Source organism: Anolis carolinensis, chromosome 4, assembly GCF_035594765.1.
Source record: "Anolis carolinensis isolate JA03-04 chromosome 4, rAnoCar3.1.pri, whole genome shotgun sequence".
NCBI lineage: Eukaryota > Metazoa > Chordata > Lepidosauria > Squamata > Dactyloidae > Anolis > Anolis carolinensis.
In genome coordinates this window covers 27467714-27484477 of record NC_085844.1, presented here as the reverse complement: position 1 = coordinate 27484477, position 16764 = coordinate 27467714, and the positions used below count along the sequence as shown (strand labels likewise).

Genomic DNA, 16764 nt, shown 5'->3' with positions numbered 1-16764 from the left:
GGATTTCTGGGATCTGTAGGCCAAAACACCTGGGGACTCACAGGTCGAGAACCACTGGGTTAAACTCTTGTGAACTGCTGACCAGAAGGTTGGGTGCTGACCTAAAGGTTGCTGGTTCGAATTTATGAAACGGATGAGCTTCTGTCTATCAGCTCTACCTTGTGGGAACATGAGAGAAGCCTCCCAGTAATATATCCCGTCGTCCCCTGGGCAACATCTCTGTAGACAAGCGTTTCTCAACCTGGGAATCGGGACCTCTGGGAGGAGGTCGCGCGGGGGGTTTCAGAGGGTTGCCAAACACCATCAGAAAACACATATTTCTGATGTTCTTAGGAACCCAAATTGCTCCAGTATTTTCTGTTGGTCATGGGGGTTTTGTGTGGGAGGTTTGGCCGAATTCTATCATTGGTGAGGTTCAAGGGGCTCTTTGATTGTAGGTGAACTATAAATCCCAGTGACTACAAATACCAAATGTCAAGGTCTATTTTCCCCGAACTCCACCAGTGTTCACATTTAGGCGTATTGAATATTCATGCCAAGTTTGGTCCAGATCCATCATTGTTTAAGTCCACAGTCCTCTCTGGCTGTAGGTGAACTACAACTCAAGGCCAATGCCCACCAAACCCTTCCAGTATTTTTTGTTGGTCATAGGAGTTCTGTGTGACAAGTTTGGTTCAATTCCATCGTTGGTGGAGTTCAGATAATGTGAGCTTTTATTCAGCTGTGTGGAAGAGGCCCAAGTCTTCTCCTTGGGAGACACCAGGCTCAGACTGGTCTGTCTCAATAATCATTCCCTCTTCCCAAGGATGGCAGGAAAATTTCAATTTTTTAGTCTGAAAGGGCGAAGCTATAAGTTTTAATAGTGAATGAGCACCACCCTTGTCAAATCAGCTCACACTATCCACAGGGTTCTTTGGTGGATGCCACGGCAGTTTATTAATTCATTATTTGTTCGTTATAATGAATACAGAACTCTGAAGACCTAGGCAGGATACAAGACGCGCACACACAAACACAACTGCAACGTGAATGGGATGGGACAATCACTACCACTCAGGCTAAAACAGTGGTGAGCTGCAAACTACTTAAAAGGTGAATCATAACTCCTGGGGTAAAATCCTACTAGACAATTATGCCACGGTGATTCCTCTTTAATTGCCATTGCAACACCTTACAAAATCCCAGTTCTGCAATTTGATAAGATGCTGGCATTTTTTGCTTAGAATTGTAACTACTACTGCTTTGTGATCCCAGGATTTCATAGGATATTCTTCTGAGAATGGCCGCAAAGTGTGGAAATTAAATAGGGTGAAAGACCTTGAATAATCTTGAGATGGTTAGAGAACTCCAGACCTTTTTGCTTCTCACTTGCTATCCTACTTTATCATTTATTTATTTATCGTATTAGAAGCGAACCAAGTGTACAGTTGTAATGTATTTTAAAACACAAAGTTAAAAACGTGGCATTGTACTAAATGTCCTTTGACCAGTAGCTGGCCACTTGGAGTGCCTTTGGTGTTGCTATAAGAAGGTCCTCCATTGTGCATGTTGAATCATAGAATAGTAGAGTTGGAAGAGACCTCATGGGCCATCCAGTCCAACCCCCTGCCAAGAAGCAGGAAATCGCATTCAACGTGGCTCAAGCTGCATTGTAGTAGGTAGTCTGTGGTTTGCTCTTCTCCACACTCGAATGTCGTAGACTCCACTTTATCATGAAATGGAGCAATGTGTTAAATGTTGTTGTATGTCCAACAGTGCCTACTGGTTGATTCAATCACAGTTGCAACATCCTGTTGTATCTTGGAAAGGCCTTTTGTGTCCACTTTTCTTATTCCTATGGAGGCTTTACACTCTTTTGCAGGCTACCAGCTCAAAAGCAGTTGCTTTGTTGACTCTGCCATTGCCCCCTGGCAGACTGCTGTCTGTTCACCACACCTTGCTTAGTACGTTTTTAGGGGGCATCATTATGAAATGGGGAAAAATATAACGCAAACAAAGACATTTGCTTTAGGAGTTTGGCTCGGGTTTAATAGAGGATGTTTGCAGTCTCTCAGTCCTGTTTGGCCCACAGGGCTTAGAGGCTGTACACAACTGCTTACTTAGTGTCATTATTTATCTTGCATTTAAGGATCATGGCCTTTATTGGTCTGTCAAGCGACATCAAACATGACATTTTTTTCCACTGGCAGTGCTGCAAATTCCTTTTGCTTCCATGCCATATACAAGTGCACAGGATTAGATTTGTGAAAGAAAAGTAAAATGTTTATATTTTTGCCAGAGGTAAAAGCAAGGCAGGTTTTTTTTCATATGTACATTTGCTATTTAAGGGGAAAAAATTAAGTGGCACTTACAGTTTTTCATTTTAACAAAAACACTTAACAGCCTTAGCTTAGTCATAATATCACTAAGATCTTGGAAGATTACAGACCAGAAATCTGAATAGCAATCATTTTTTGTTTTTCAGTCATAGATAAATAAGTCCTAGTCATATATAGTATTATTGGAGTACTCTCCATGAGGTCACTTTTAGTTCAGTCCTCCATCTCAATAACCATTTCTTCCTTCACTATTACAGTTTTTTTTAAACATTGCTATGGATCAATGAACAATTTAGACACAAATTAGAGTAGCGTTTTGATACTTTCACATAACCACATACATAAAATTAAGCCTACACTTCTGTGATTCTTTGTCTGGAGGCTGCTGTAGGAAGCTTTCCCCCAGACATGAAGACTCTAGTTTAGTACATTGTGACTCTATTAAATTGTGGAGTGAGCAGTTTGTCTCCTGCCCTCTTGCTCCAAAAAGGGAACACAGCTGCTCATGGTGGATAATAAAATTGGTTTCCAGGCAAGTAATGAAGGAAACAGTTTGGGCAGCAGGACTGCCTGTTAACACACTCAGAAGGCAATGTAGAACTTGAAATGGCTGCACCTTTATTAGTTACTACTGCTAGAGCCCTGAAATAACATAGGTTATGGATGCAAGCATTTTATGACCCTCCTTTGGCCCAGAGACATGGGAAAATCCATGGGATGGCAGTTACTGGGAGCCACATAGAAGCCATTGTGAGCTTCACACTGCCACTTGGAGGTGAGAGTGATGATAGACAAGCTGATTGGTGGCTGAGAATCAGGGGCGGTTCAACCGTTAGGCAGACTACGTGGTTGCAGAAGGCGCCATGAGTCGTAAGGGCGCAGCCTGCCTCGCTCCCCCTCCCTGGCTCCCCCGCCCTCCACGGGCATGGCCTGGCCTGCCTCTGCAAGCGCACCTCGGAAGCAAAGGGGCAGGCGCCTGCGGGGGGGTGGAGGAGGCGGGAATGGTGGCACCCCTTCTCGCACCCCCGCCCCCTTGTCAGGGAAGGAGGGCGCGAGAAGGCAGACGGAAGCCCCCGGGGCCACTGCCAGGCATGCGCAGCCCTCCGAGAACATGGCGGAGGAGGCAGAGGCGGCTTGAATCCCGGCACAGTTGCCACCCCGCCACCACTGCAGCAGCCTTCACACCATGAGATGAGCGCGGGAGGAAGGGCTTGGCGCCAAGGAGCGGGGCCTCGTTCTTCCTGCTGGGGAGAGGGAGAAGGAGGAGAACCAGGCAAGGAGGCTTCTTCCTCCTCCTACTCTTCCCCTTTCTTGGGGAAAGTGCAGGTAGTGGAAGGAAAAGCGGTGCGTTAGGGAAGGCAGGCAGGAAGAAGGGCAGGCTGCTGTTCCTCCCTCCCTCTCTGTCTGTGGGGGTCTCTCTCTCTCTCCATGAGGGAAGAAGCAATGCCACCGTTCCTTCCCCCTCCTGCCTTGTCCTCCTCCCCACTTCCGTGCCCACCTTTCCTGCCATCAAAAGGGAGAGGAAGGGGGATCGCATTCATCTTCGGGGAGAAGCTGCTGCTCGCCGGGGGGCTTTCTCTTCATGCCGCTCTCCTTTCCTTCCTCTAAAAACACCCCCTCTCTTCTTTCTCTTGCGCACCTTGATATTCTGGAATATCAAGGCAGAATATCAAGGCAGAATAACCCACAATATCTGCTTTGAACTGGATTATCTGAGTCCACACTTCTATATAATCCAGTTCAAAGCAGATAATGTGGATTATCTGCCTTGATATTCTGGGTTATATGGTTGTGTGGAAGGACCCTCAGGGCTCTTCTACACAGCCATATAACCAGAATATCAAGGCAGAAAATCTCACAATATCTGCTTTGAACTTGGTTATTTGAATCCACACTGCCCTATATCCCAGTTCGTTTGGTGCAATTCACAAATATAGTAATTCCTACATAACATTACCGTGTATTGAACTGCTTTTTCTGTTGATTTGTTGTAAAACATGATGTTTTGGTGCTTAATTTGTAAAATTATAATGTAATTTGATGTTTAATAGGCTTTCCCTTAATCCCTCCTTGTTATCCAACATTTTCACTTATCCAATGCTTTTATTTTTCAGTGATTGGTTTGGGGGGAGGCGTCAAAATTCTGTTCGCTTATATTTGAAAATTACCTAGGGCTGGCCCTGCTGAGAATTATGACATTTGTAGTAAAATACATCCAGAAACTGCTAAGTGGGACACAAACATCTTCAAGTGTCTGTCAATAAAATTTAGACTGAAATGAACTCCATGGGCCATTGAGCCCAACCCTCTGTACAATACAGAAACTCCAACTAAACTATAGTCAATTTCTGAAGATGTCCAGGGAAGGTGACCCTACTATCCCTCTAGAAAATTGATTCCATTGTGAAAGTGCTCTTACTGTCAGGAGGTTACTTCGCTTGAAATCCAATTTTTCTATAATTTCAAACTGTTAGGCATCCCCAGGGCCATGCATTGCCCCCTCCTTTTCTAGAATATGGACATCACAAAAACAACCCTGAGCTTTCCGTTTGACTACCAAGCAATTCTACGAAAATTGTGATCAGTGGCTGGCTACATTTTTCATCATAGGCCTCTTTGCCTCCACCTCCTTCTCAATTTCAAGCATAGAACCATTCTGATCACACAGGTTACAGCCCCTAAAAATCCTAGTGAAGATGGGGGCTATAACCCAAAATATCTAGAGACTCCCAGTTGCCTACTTCTGCTCTAATTCAACATTTGTCTTGCCATTCCCTCCTGCCAAAGTTCCAGGCAGCCATTTTTTTTTCAAGTAAGTAGATACCAGGAGATTAGAGTGGGCCTCAGTAGCTTTCTTTAAAGGAGGAAAATGACCCCGGTAGCATCAGTAAATAGCACAAGTTTCATGTAAACACCTCTGCTATGTTTCCCTCATGTCTCTAAGTGCTTTACTGAAAACAAATGAACAGTAGAATGAAAGTGCTGCACCGACATTCCACAGTATACACGGCTCTAGACAATCACTTGTTTTTTTCCATTTAACAGGGACAGTAGACTTGAGTTTCCCAGAATAATGAGCCATTATACTTGGATTTTTAAAAATAATTTGTGCCCATCCTTAATTTATCAGAGGGGTTGCTGTCTCTTGGATGAGCCTGTCTGCCTATTAAGTTTGAAAACAGAACCCTCTGCATGTCCAAACAGGGTGGCCACTTATGCATCATCCAAAGAAGAATAACGAATTACCAAAAAAAGTGTGTAGGGCGGGGGCAGGGTTGCAGGTTTATATACTTTCATTTGCAAATCTTTATGTGTAGGTGAAATCCTGAAAATAGAAATCCTATGCATCTGACCATAGAAGATTGTGACCAGCTGGTTACTGTGCTTTCTCTTTCTGCCCAGATACCCACAGTTGATGAGCAACTTTATTGTCTCAGTTCTCACATCTTAGATTGCTTTAGCTTCAATCAGATAATCCAACAAACAGTAAGTAAGACATATGGTAATTACATTCCTCTTATATGGGTAACTGCTCCAGATAGTCAGAACAAAACCTAGATTATGTCAGGTAACAAATCTGATCCATAAGTCAAGGAAACTTGAGTCCAACACCTTAAACCAACAGAAAGAACAAGGCATGGAAAATTTGAGCAGGACATTCAGTGCCTGAAGTATTCTCAATTCATCTTTATTGAAGCTGGGTAATGGGCATAATAATTCTATGCATTGTAGGAATGCTGGAATATTTGCTAAAGAATTCAAGTGCAATTTTTATGACCTCAAAAGTGTGGGGAGTTAAAAGTCAGCTTGAGCCTCACAATGACTGATAGCTTAAAGAACTAGGAATGCCTTGCAATGTTGCCATCTGTCGAAAACACAAGCCATAGAAACTTCTTGTTATGATTCTGTCCTATAATAAAGATTGGAAGAAGAAACAATGCTCACACAACTGAAAGTCAATCAATTGGGGAGATTTAAGAAGTTAAAACAAAGATATCCCTGGAGTGTAAATGCACCTACCAGTGAGAAACTCAAACAACTTTATTGAGTCACCAAATCCTGCAATCTCAGTCCGCTTTAGCAAAAGAGCAGAGATGGAGTCCAGCTATGCAAATACTGTCCCTTTCTTTTTAGCTTCTTCTCCAACAGTCTTGATCAGGATAGTGGGTCAGCTTGGAATTAAAAAAATTATGGAAATCAGATGGAAACGATCTTAAATGTAGCCTGAGTCCAATTTTTCCATTTAGAATATGGGAGTGATACTACTGACAGTAATGAGTTACAAGGAATATGGGTGCCTGTAATAAGTAACTAATTCGTATAGTTAGCAATCAGATTGTAATGATGTTACATTCCAAACCTAACCCAAGTAGGAAGGATGCTGCTCTGTTGATACCCTAAGCACTACCGTGTTTCCTTGAAAATAAGACAGTGTCTTATATTAATTTTTGCTCCCAAAGACATGCTAGGTCTCATTTTCAGGGGATGCCTTACTTTGCTCCCTCCTCCTCTGCTAAGGAAGGCGCATGCGGTGCGATGGAGAAGGAGGGAAAGGTGCGCCTTTCCCTCCTTCGCGCTGCACGTGCCTTCTTCGGTGAAGGAGGAGGGAGCCGCTGCTGCTGAGGAAGGTGAAGGATAAGGGGGAAAAGTGCTTACCTTTCCATCCTTGTCCTTCGCCTTCCTCGGCGGAGGAGGAAGAGGGAGCCATTGCTGTGCTGCCACACTGCTGCCAAGGAAGGCGAAGGACAAGAAAGGAAAAGCGCTCACCTTTCCATCCTTGTCCTTCGCCTTTGTCCTGATTTGTCTCTCGAGAACAGCCTTAAAACAACGTTGTAAGTAAATGAAAACTGCTTTACTTCAGCAAAACATAAAGAGCAGCACACACAGTTGTATAATGCAAAAGAAAGCAAAGAAGTCTTAATGCAGACACAATTCTTAAGTTTCTAAGAAATTCCCAAATAAAGCAGCAGTCTTACTTCAGACAAAGAAACAACAATAAACTCTTAGGAGCAGTTTCCCAAACGCAGACTCGAAGCAGGCACAAGGGGAGTGAAGGCTTAAGCATCAGCGTCGATTGTTACCAGCGAAAGCTGACTACTCCAGCTTCTGATTTATAGCCCTAAGTTCCCCCATGCCACAGCTGCTAGGGTGGTTCCCAATTGCTTTAGTGTTTCTGGCAGCTCTTCTAGCTGAACAATGTCTCTGGTCTGTTTCCTTTTGCTTTTCCTGAAATGTGGATACTTACAAACCCTCCTCCTCTGATTCCAATTCCCCCTCTAATTCTTGAACACTTTCCTGTTCACCTTCCTTTTCTGAAGGTGAGGAATCCCGAACAGCCTTCCTTGGGGGAGGAGGAAGAGGGAGCTGCTGCCGCTGAGGAAGGCGAGGGACAAGGAGGGATTATTTTCAGGGGGTGTCTTATTTTCAGGGAAACATGGTATTGTCAAGTTAAAATTTGGCCTTATTTTTGACGTTAATTTTAGAGATACTTTGACAACATTTAATCAGGTTTTATGTCATTGCTTTACCAGTTCTAAGGGTTTTAAAATATAAGCAATCCCCAAATTACAAACATCTGACCTACACTGAAAGTGAGAGAAATCTACTCCTGGGAAGGGAAATTCACTCCTGAAAGAGTTATCATGAGGCAAAGGAGTCTTCACTGAAGCTTTATCGCCAATCCTTGTTTCCACAACAACCAAAATTTTCAAAATCTAATTGTCACAATGACAGAGAGTGATGTGAAATCTTCTGAATAGGGGAACAGACAGCAAAACAAACACCACAAGGGTGTTAACCCTTCCCTATGCTACCAAAAACTAAAAATAAATATTTTTGGCTGGAGTTACATCTAAATAATGAACCTTTTCTGAATTAAATACATATTCAACTTAAGAACAAATTTACAGAACCTATTTTGTTTGTAACCCAGGGTTCAGCTTGTAATAAAAGTAAGAGGAGTAACATTTGGTGTTATGTGTTATCAATGAATTACTTATGTGTGGAGTGGGGGTAGCAGAAAGAGCATTTTGAAACTCAAATGACCTCTGCAGTATTTATTTTCAGACAAATACGGTTTTTCAGCTGGAAAATATTGTTTGGGGGGGGGGGAAATGAGAATTGGGGAACATGGGAAAACTGCTTGAGATATCCCTAAAGGACATTTCTATCCCAGATGTGAGGCCCTTTCACACTACACCATTGCAGCACTATGCACTTTTTCAGGTAGTTTGCCCCTTGTACAGATTTACACATGGAATTCTAAGATGTAGTAGGCAGGCATAACTCAGTTGTTGTGGGATCATAGGACCTGTAGTTTGATGAGTAATCAACAAACTTCGGCCAGTACATCCAGCCACCAAAATGAAAACCGTAAAGAAACTGGTGGCAGAAAGTCAGCCTCAGAGGTGTTTTTGGAAGCAGCCTTCAAGCAGTCCTGAGGAAGTTCAAAATGTTTTTGTTTTCTTCTGCAAGGTTGTCCTGACCTGGTTGCTTCATTTCACAGGTGGCTGTGATGTAAGAACCTATCCCCATTCTTTCCATGTTATCCCTACTTCTAATATTGTTGTTGTTAAATTAGGAATGCTTAGGAATACATCTAATTGGTGAACAGAGGAATACCAGTGGGCTTATGTTCAAAGTTTATCCTTTGAATAAAACCTCAGACTCCATATATAGAGTGTTTAAAGTGTTTGTAAATGTAAATACTTGAATTATTCTTTCATTATGTTCATTTCTCATAGTTTCCTTATATAAAGAAATCTGTCTTCTGAGATAATATGCATTTGTCTTTAAACATTTTTACATGTGTTTACATTTATGAGACAATAATTCTTTTTATGACAGAATTTAAGAATACTTTATTTGCCTTTACCTTATTTTGGGTTTAATAGTTTCCCTTGAGTAGCTTCCCTGGCACCCACCCCTAACCTGAACTTTTCACATTAGGCACTTTTATTTCACTACAGTTCCGCTTCAATAGCAATGACTGCATTCTATGGAATCCTGGAATGTGTAGTTCAGTAAGGCACTAGAACTCTCTGGCTGAGAATTCGCTATATCCTTCTCTAAACTGTAAATTCAGGATTTTACAAGGGCAGTTCCAGTGGAATCACAGTGCTGTAAAAATTCCCAGTTAGTCAGCATTTTAACTGCTGCTGTTTCTTGAACTGAGACAATATAAGATCTGTGTGTTTTTGTGGATACTTCTTGACATGTATGTGCTTGAATAAACCTTGCAATTTGCATAAAAGTAGACTTGGAAAGTATAGTTGATTCTGGATTGGGCAATCAATTGTCCATGACTCATTTGAGACTCTATTCCAGCGTTTTGGTTGCTTGAACCAACAGTTTTCCAGTTATAAAATCTGACAAGGTGATGAGTAGCAAATCTGCTACGCTTTTCATCAACATCCTAACCTTCTGAAAATTGCAAAGAAGAAGTGAATGTCTCCTGGCTGCTCGCTATGGAAATTGGAGTATCAAACTTTTATTTTGAGCAGAGCTGAGAGCAAACTCTGCTGTTAGTGAAGTGACTGGCTACCTCAAACATGCATTTTTGGTAGATCTGAGGACAGCAGCTAAGGCTGACCTTCTCTGTTATTGGGCAGGATGGTGTCTCAAGGGCCAATGCTTCCCACCTTCTAATCTTTCACATGCTTTGGACTTCAACTACTAGGTTCCCTGTCCCTTAGCCATGCCGGAAGAGGTTTCTGGGTTCTGAAGCAGAAAGCATCTGACGGACCTAAGGACCACAGTTCAGTGCAACCCGATCTGCATGCACTAGTCTGGCACAATGCCCTTGAGTAAGGTTTTTTTTTTCATGTCAGGAGTGACTTGAGAAACTGCAAGTCGCTTCTGGTGTGAGAGAATTGGCCGTCTGCAAGGACGTTGCTGAGGGGACGCCCGGATGTTTGATGTTTTACTATCCTTGTGGGAGGCTTCTCTCATGTCCCCATATGGGGAGCTGGAGCTGACAGAGGATCTCACCCACTATCTTGGGTAAGATAGAGGATGTTTTCCTGTCACCAATGTTGAAATGAAATTCAAGTGTGTGAGGAAGACAACTTCTGGTCTTTTCTCTAGGCATCAAAATATCTTGAGTGACCCCTAATGTAATCCTTTGTGGGCACTTCAATAATGGGCAAATATTTCATTAGGTTGTTGTATTTGTTGTTCCAGCTCTTGTCCTAATCCAAGTTTTTTTCTCTTTTTATTAAAATCTATAGCCAGTGTATCATTTATTTTCTGACAATTTTAGCTTTAGCTACAACTTTTTTCTCTTTTGTTTATTTATTTATTCAAATAGACATACATTTATAAGTGTTTGTTGCATACAGTGCAGTACTTCCCAGGCTCCAAACTAATATCCGTTTCTTCCTTGTCTACAGTTTTATAGGTTCCTCTATGTACATTTTTAGATTAATTTTACATTGAGATGTTGGATAATTGGTTGCCATTCATTAACAAAGTTCTCTAAAAGTTCTCCTCTTAAGAGTACAGCTATTTTATCCCTTATCAACCAATGTGTAATGTATTTATCCCATTCTTCTAAGGAAGGTATCTCTGAGGTTTTCCAATATCTAGCATATACCAATCGAGCTGCCACTGTAGAACAATTTTTTTCTGAATTTCCTTTCTAGTTCTTCATCGGGCATGTTCAAAAGGTACATTTGTGGTGTCATTTTGAAATTTGTGTCTAATAGCTTTTCAATATATACATGAATCTGTTTCCAGTAGTTGTTTACCTTGCTGCGTGACTACCACAGGTAGTAAAATGTGCCTTTTTCTTTCCCACATTTCCAACATTTGTCAGTGCAATTGTACATCTTTGCTAATCTCTCTGGAGATAGATACTATTGCAGGTGCATTTTGTAGACATTTTCTTATAGGTTTTGACATGCCCCATACTTCATTCTTCTCTTCCATATCTTTTCCCATTGAGCCATTTTTATCTCTAGGACTATGTTTTGAGCCCATCTAACCATTGAGTCTTTTTAGCGACAACTATTTATTCCCATCCTGGAGTGGATTTGTTTTAGATTCTGAAACAAAGGACCCTTAAAGAAGTATGATTTCTCAACATACAGCTTTTTTTTAGTTTTGACTGTTGTTCGCTTCTCCACATCTCTTCATTCTATTCTTTTGGAGAGCTCTTTTTAGCAATATTTGGGCTCAGCATTTGCCCTCTTCCAAATATATTTTTAAACTGTGGTCATGGTTTCCTGAGATGATCCCACAATTTGAAGGACAGCTTTTCCCTTATTTTATTTTTTAATTAGAAATTAAATAACAATAAAAATGACATCAAAAGGGAAAAGGACAGAGAAAGAGCACCATGGTGAGGAAGAAAGAAAAGAAAGAAAGATCACTTCAACGAGTGAATAGAAAGGGGAAAGAATGAAGATCGTTATTTCTGCAGGAGTGAAAGGATGTCTAAAGGATAACATGTGTTATCTATATTTGTTTTAACTTTGTACACTAACTTGAGTGTCAGTGGTTGGGAAAAAGTACAATATAAGTGAACAAAGGATTAAATAATAAAACCTCGGCCAAGGCATTTCTACTTACTGTGGGGCTGGGTATGTAAGCCATCTATTTACAAAAGTAACTGAAAAAAATGAATCAAACAAAATACCAGCCTAGGTCTGTCTTATCTAAACAACTCAATTTCTACATAAATATCCATATCAATTCAAATATTTTAAAGGGGCCATTATTTTAGGGTCCATGCCTTTTCAGGTTAGACAGCTGTTTAAAGACAATGGCTTTTCTGGATTGGCGCCCAAACGGGCACCCTCCCTAAATGTATTCATTGGCATTATTCGTACGCTTTTAAATGGAAAGCATAGCATATCCTCCTCTATATTTTAAATGGTATTTGAAATTCTACTTTTCCCTGCAATTAAACTCCTGGCTTATCCCTTGTCCCTATTGATTTTACTGATGGTTCATAGTATACAGGCCTGTAGCGAGGGGGGGGGGTTTAGGGGTTCAACCCCCCCCCCGAAATTTTTCAAGTTATTAAAAAAATCTCGTTTACTCATGAATTTTAACTGGTTAACCAAATCCCCATGCTAAGTCTATGAGATGCAAAACATTAAGAGTCCCTCCAGGCACTATCTCAAGCAGATATTGACAGGTTTGTAGCGGGGAGGGGTATGTGCTAGGGGTTCAACCCCCCCCCCCCCCGAAATTTTCAAAACCCCTCCCGAAATTTTTTTCTGGCTACGGCCCTGATAGTATATATTTTTTTTTTACTTTCTCTCCTTATTTATTTATTTAGTTAGTTATTGCCCCAACTTTCTTCTCTACCAGAACCAAAGGGACAAGCAATTAAAAACAAGATAAAATGTGTTGTCAAAGGCTTTCATGGCTAGAATCATTGGGTTTCTGTGAGTTTTCCGGGCTGTATGGCCATGTTCTAGAAGCATTCTCTCCTGACGTTTGACAATACAATAAAAACATCAAAATCCCTACCTGTCACAAGAAGATAGGCCAAAGCATGAATGATTGATATCATTGTCAAGAAAAGATAGATATAAATTGTTAGATTTTTTTAAAAAAAAAAACCCTTTAAAATATTACCATATCAATGCACTGGCAAAACAGTTCATTATTATTATTATTATTATTATTATTATTATTATTATTATTATTATTTATTCATTTCTATCCCGCTTTTCTCCTGTGGGTGGGACTCAAAGCGGCTTACAAAACACAAAACCAATATAAATATAGCCACTCAATACATAATCAGCTGAACATCATATACCAATATAAAAACCCAATTTAACATATCATATAAAAAAATTAAAACTTACAGCAGGCACCATTTAAAGGTATCCATAACCTCCGGCCACTGAGGTAATTTGTTAAATATTATCAGACCATTATCAGACTGGCAGTGCCTATTATCATTCATCTGGGAAGCCCTTGCTCCACAGTTTTAAAACTACAAAAACAAAATGCCCATCTGGCAAGGTCAGTGGCAATACCAGTTATTTGATTCTGGGAACTATGGTCTAAATTTGTAACTTCCAAGCTGTGAATATCAACTAATAATCTGTATAGTCCTCCAGAAATCTGCAGACACACATTTCTGACTTTATTTTTATCATTATTTGATTTCAGTACAAGCTCCACGTGGATGATTGTTACTTCTTCCTGACTTTTCCTTTCCTGAGATTGTCCTGAAGTAAACAGGGTGATCTTCAGTGCATCTGGGAAAGAATGTAGAGAAAAGGAACAAAGACGGGTTGAGGCATCATGATACAACATGCAGGATTCAGGTATGCATAATAAAAGGTGAGGGAAATTGTCCAAGCGGGATGGGGCAAAGTTAAGAATGCCTCGGGGAGTTAAAACAAGGATTTGGAAGTGTTATGCAATCATGAGGTATTTACTACTGCAGCATCTACAGGCCTTGATATTCCACAGAGCTGTGAAGAATTTCCTTCCAAACAATGTTGAATCATCTGTCCTTTAATCTATGTGGGCTTCTTTGATGTAGTAGCATTGGATGTTCATGGATGGGTCTTGTTTCACTTTGAGTAAAACAATTGTGCAATAGAAACTGAGGATCCTGTTAATTTGTCCTTACAGCTAGGACATATTATACCAATTTCTGTGTGTGTGATTTTGAAGTCTGTTAGTGAGCATAAGATATTGTGTTGGAAACAGTTCTGAGATGAACAGAATATTGCCTTTCAATAAAGATTTCAGGTTGTTTGCTATCTACTGATTCATGGTGACACTATGAATGAGACATTTCAGATTCCTGGTCATCAAATCTTGCAAACTCAGGGCTGTGGCTTCAATGAGTTGCATAGAATACTGTATTCAGTTCTGGGCACCACAATTCGAGAAGAATAATGAGAAACTGGAATGTATCCAGAGAAGGATGACCAAAAATAATGAAAGATCTGGGAACCAAGGTCTATGAGGAAAAGCTTAAGGAAATGGTTACATTTAGCTTGGAAAGGAAGGTTAAGAAAGGACATGAGACTCCTTGTGGAGAGAAAAAGTGGAGTAATAATAATAATAATAATAATAATAATAATAATTATTATTATTATTATTATTATTATTATTATTATTATTATAAGGATGTCAATTGGAGGAGGGGGCAACCTTGTTTTCTGCTGCTCCAGAGACTATGATCTAGAGCAATGGATTCAGATTACAGGACAAGAGATTCCACCTTAACATTAGGAAGAACTTCCCATTAAAATGATTCAACAATGGGGGTTCTTGTTTGTCTTCCTCTAAGGCTGACTTCCCTAATGTTACCCAGTAGGTTTCCAGAGTTGCAGTCCAGCAGTCAAACTACTACACCATGTTGGCTGTCTTTGAACGCAACACAATGTGCTCTAGGTAAAGGTAAAGGTTTCCCCTTGACATTAAGTCTAGTCGTGTCTGACTCTGAGGGGTGGTGCTCATCTCCATTTCTAAGCTAAAGTTGTCCGTAGACAACTTCTCAGTTATGTGGTCAGCATGACTGCACGGAGCACTGTTACCTTCCCACCAGGGTGGTACCTATTGATCTACTCACACTTGCATGTTTTTGAACTGCTAGCCTGGCAGAAGCTGGGATTAACAGCGGGAGCTCACTCTACTCAGTGGATTTAAACCTCCGACCTTCTGATTAGCAAGTTCAGCAGCTCAGCGGTTTAACCTGCTACACCACTAGATCTTGTCCGATTTTGGAAACTAAGAAGAGTTAATCCCAGTTACCACTTGGATGAGAAACCACCAATTAATACCAGGTGCTATAGGCTATATTTCAGAGGAAGCAACTAGCAAAATGTTTGGCAGTGGAACTCTCTCCCCTGGACTGTGGTGGAGGCTCCTTTTTTGGAGGCTTTTAAGCAGAGGCTGGATGGCCATCTGTCAGGGGTGCTTTGAATGCGATTTCCTGCTACTTGGCAGGGGGTTGGACTGGATGGCCCATGAGGTCTCTTCCAACTCTACTATTCTATGATTCTATGAAAACCTCCTCTGAGTGTTCTTTGCCTAAGAAAACGCTATGAAATTCACATGGTCACCATAAGTCAACAGTCAACATGAAGACACAACTCATTTATCTGGCTTTGAATTCTTTGGCTCTTTGCATAAGAATGGAGGCCAGTAGGAGAATCTTGTTGCTCCATTTGATTAATTCATTGAGCCTAATCCTAGGTAGTAGTATAAGGGTGTCTGAGGGGTTTTTGGGGGGGGGGGGTGAGGGAGGTTGGTTGTCTTAAACTCTTTGTTTACACTCAGGCATAGATAAGATTGAAACCAACGGGATGTTTCTTTGCAAAATAAAAAGAATACTAACTACATAAAAACTGGTGTTACTTGAGATTTCATTGTGGATGGATTATCATAACTCTGAAGTCAACAATAAAGCTAATGATTTCATTGTGAAAGGGAAAAGCAGGTTTCGAGGTTAACTGGTAAGGATGAAAAGGAACACACGTCAGTATTATCAAAGTCACATAACTCACACAAAAAGGGGTGGGTGAAAACAGTGCAATTTCAAAATATTTGTTATATTTGATTTTTATACTTAACAAAAAAGTATAAAAGTATAATTTCGATGGACCAAGCAGTTAAGTCCACTTTGGGTTTGTTCTCTTTGCTACTATTTTGATTATGTGTTGCTTTAGTTGGTAATACAGAGGCATAACGGAATGGCATTCCCTAAACGAAATGGCACCCAAGGCTTCCTTTTTGGATTTGTGTGTGTGTGTGTGTGTAGGGGGTAATATTTTCAAGTCGCACATGCTTAAATCTGTGGATGCAGAATTCTTAATGCAGTTAGATGCAGTTGGTCCCATATTTGTTCTCTTCCCAACAGCATTCCAAAAAACTTTTTATTTAACATATTCATCTTTTGGTTTTTAACTTATGTGGCAAATGGGTGTGTAGTGCTTTTTTAACTTTTATATTACATGTGTTTTCAATGTCTTAACTTTCGTGTTTTTAATAGTATTATTTTCTTTTAAAACCCCTTTTATATAAAAGGATTTTAACTTTGTTTTAATTTGTTGTAAGCCTAGGTTCCTGTGTTGGAGAAAGGTGGGATGGCAATGAAATTAATCAATCAATCAATGATAAAGCTGGAATTTGAGTTGGGGAATTCTGGAAGCAGTGCACTGAAGAAAATAACTTTCCCTGGCTCTGCTTGAATCTTTTGATAACAATACAATAAATAAAAACATATTTCAGTTGTGTAGTAAAAATAATACGAATAAAGATAGATTTCAGACATGAAAATATATATAAATAAAAATACAAATTTGATAGTTTGGCTATGATGCATAGAAGCCAGTTGTGATCTCAGTTGTGGCTCAATAGATACACAGAAATGGCCAGCAAAGTCATCAAAGAGCAGGCTTCTTTTTTTTTTTCCACCTTCTGTGTCTCACGATCAGGCTTGATGTGTCACAGATGTCTAGAG

The 16764-nt window shown here is 40.4% G+C and overlaps 1 long non-coding RNA gene across 2 annotated transcripts; it reads left to right on the top strand.

Annotated features, from left to right (window-relative positions):
- Nucleotides 1-3806: 3806 nt before the first annotated feature.
- On the top strand, nucleotides 3807-16702 carry LOC107982735 (uncharacterized). 2 transcript variants are annotated; one of them, XR_010005732.1, is made up of 3 exons: nucleotides 3807-5804; nucleotides 13452-13609; nucleotides 16364-16702. It is a non-coding gene; the product is annotated as an uncharacterized LOC107982735 (long non-coding RNA). The 2 variants fall into 2 exon arrangements; XR_010005733.1 differs by having other exon boundaries at nucleotides 16359-16702.
- Nucleotides 16703-16764: the final 62 nt, after the last annotated feature.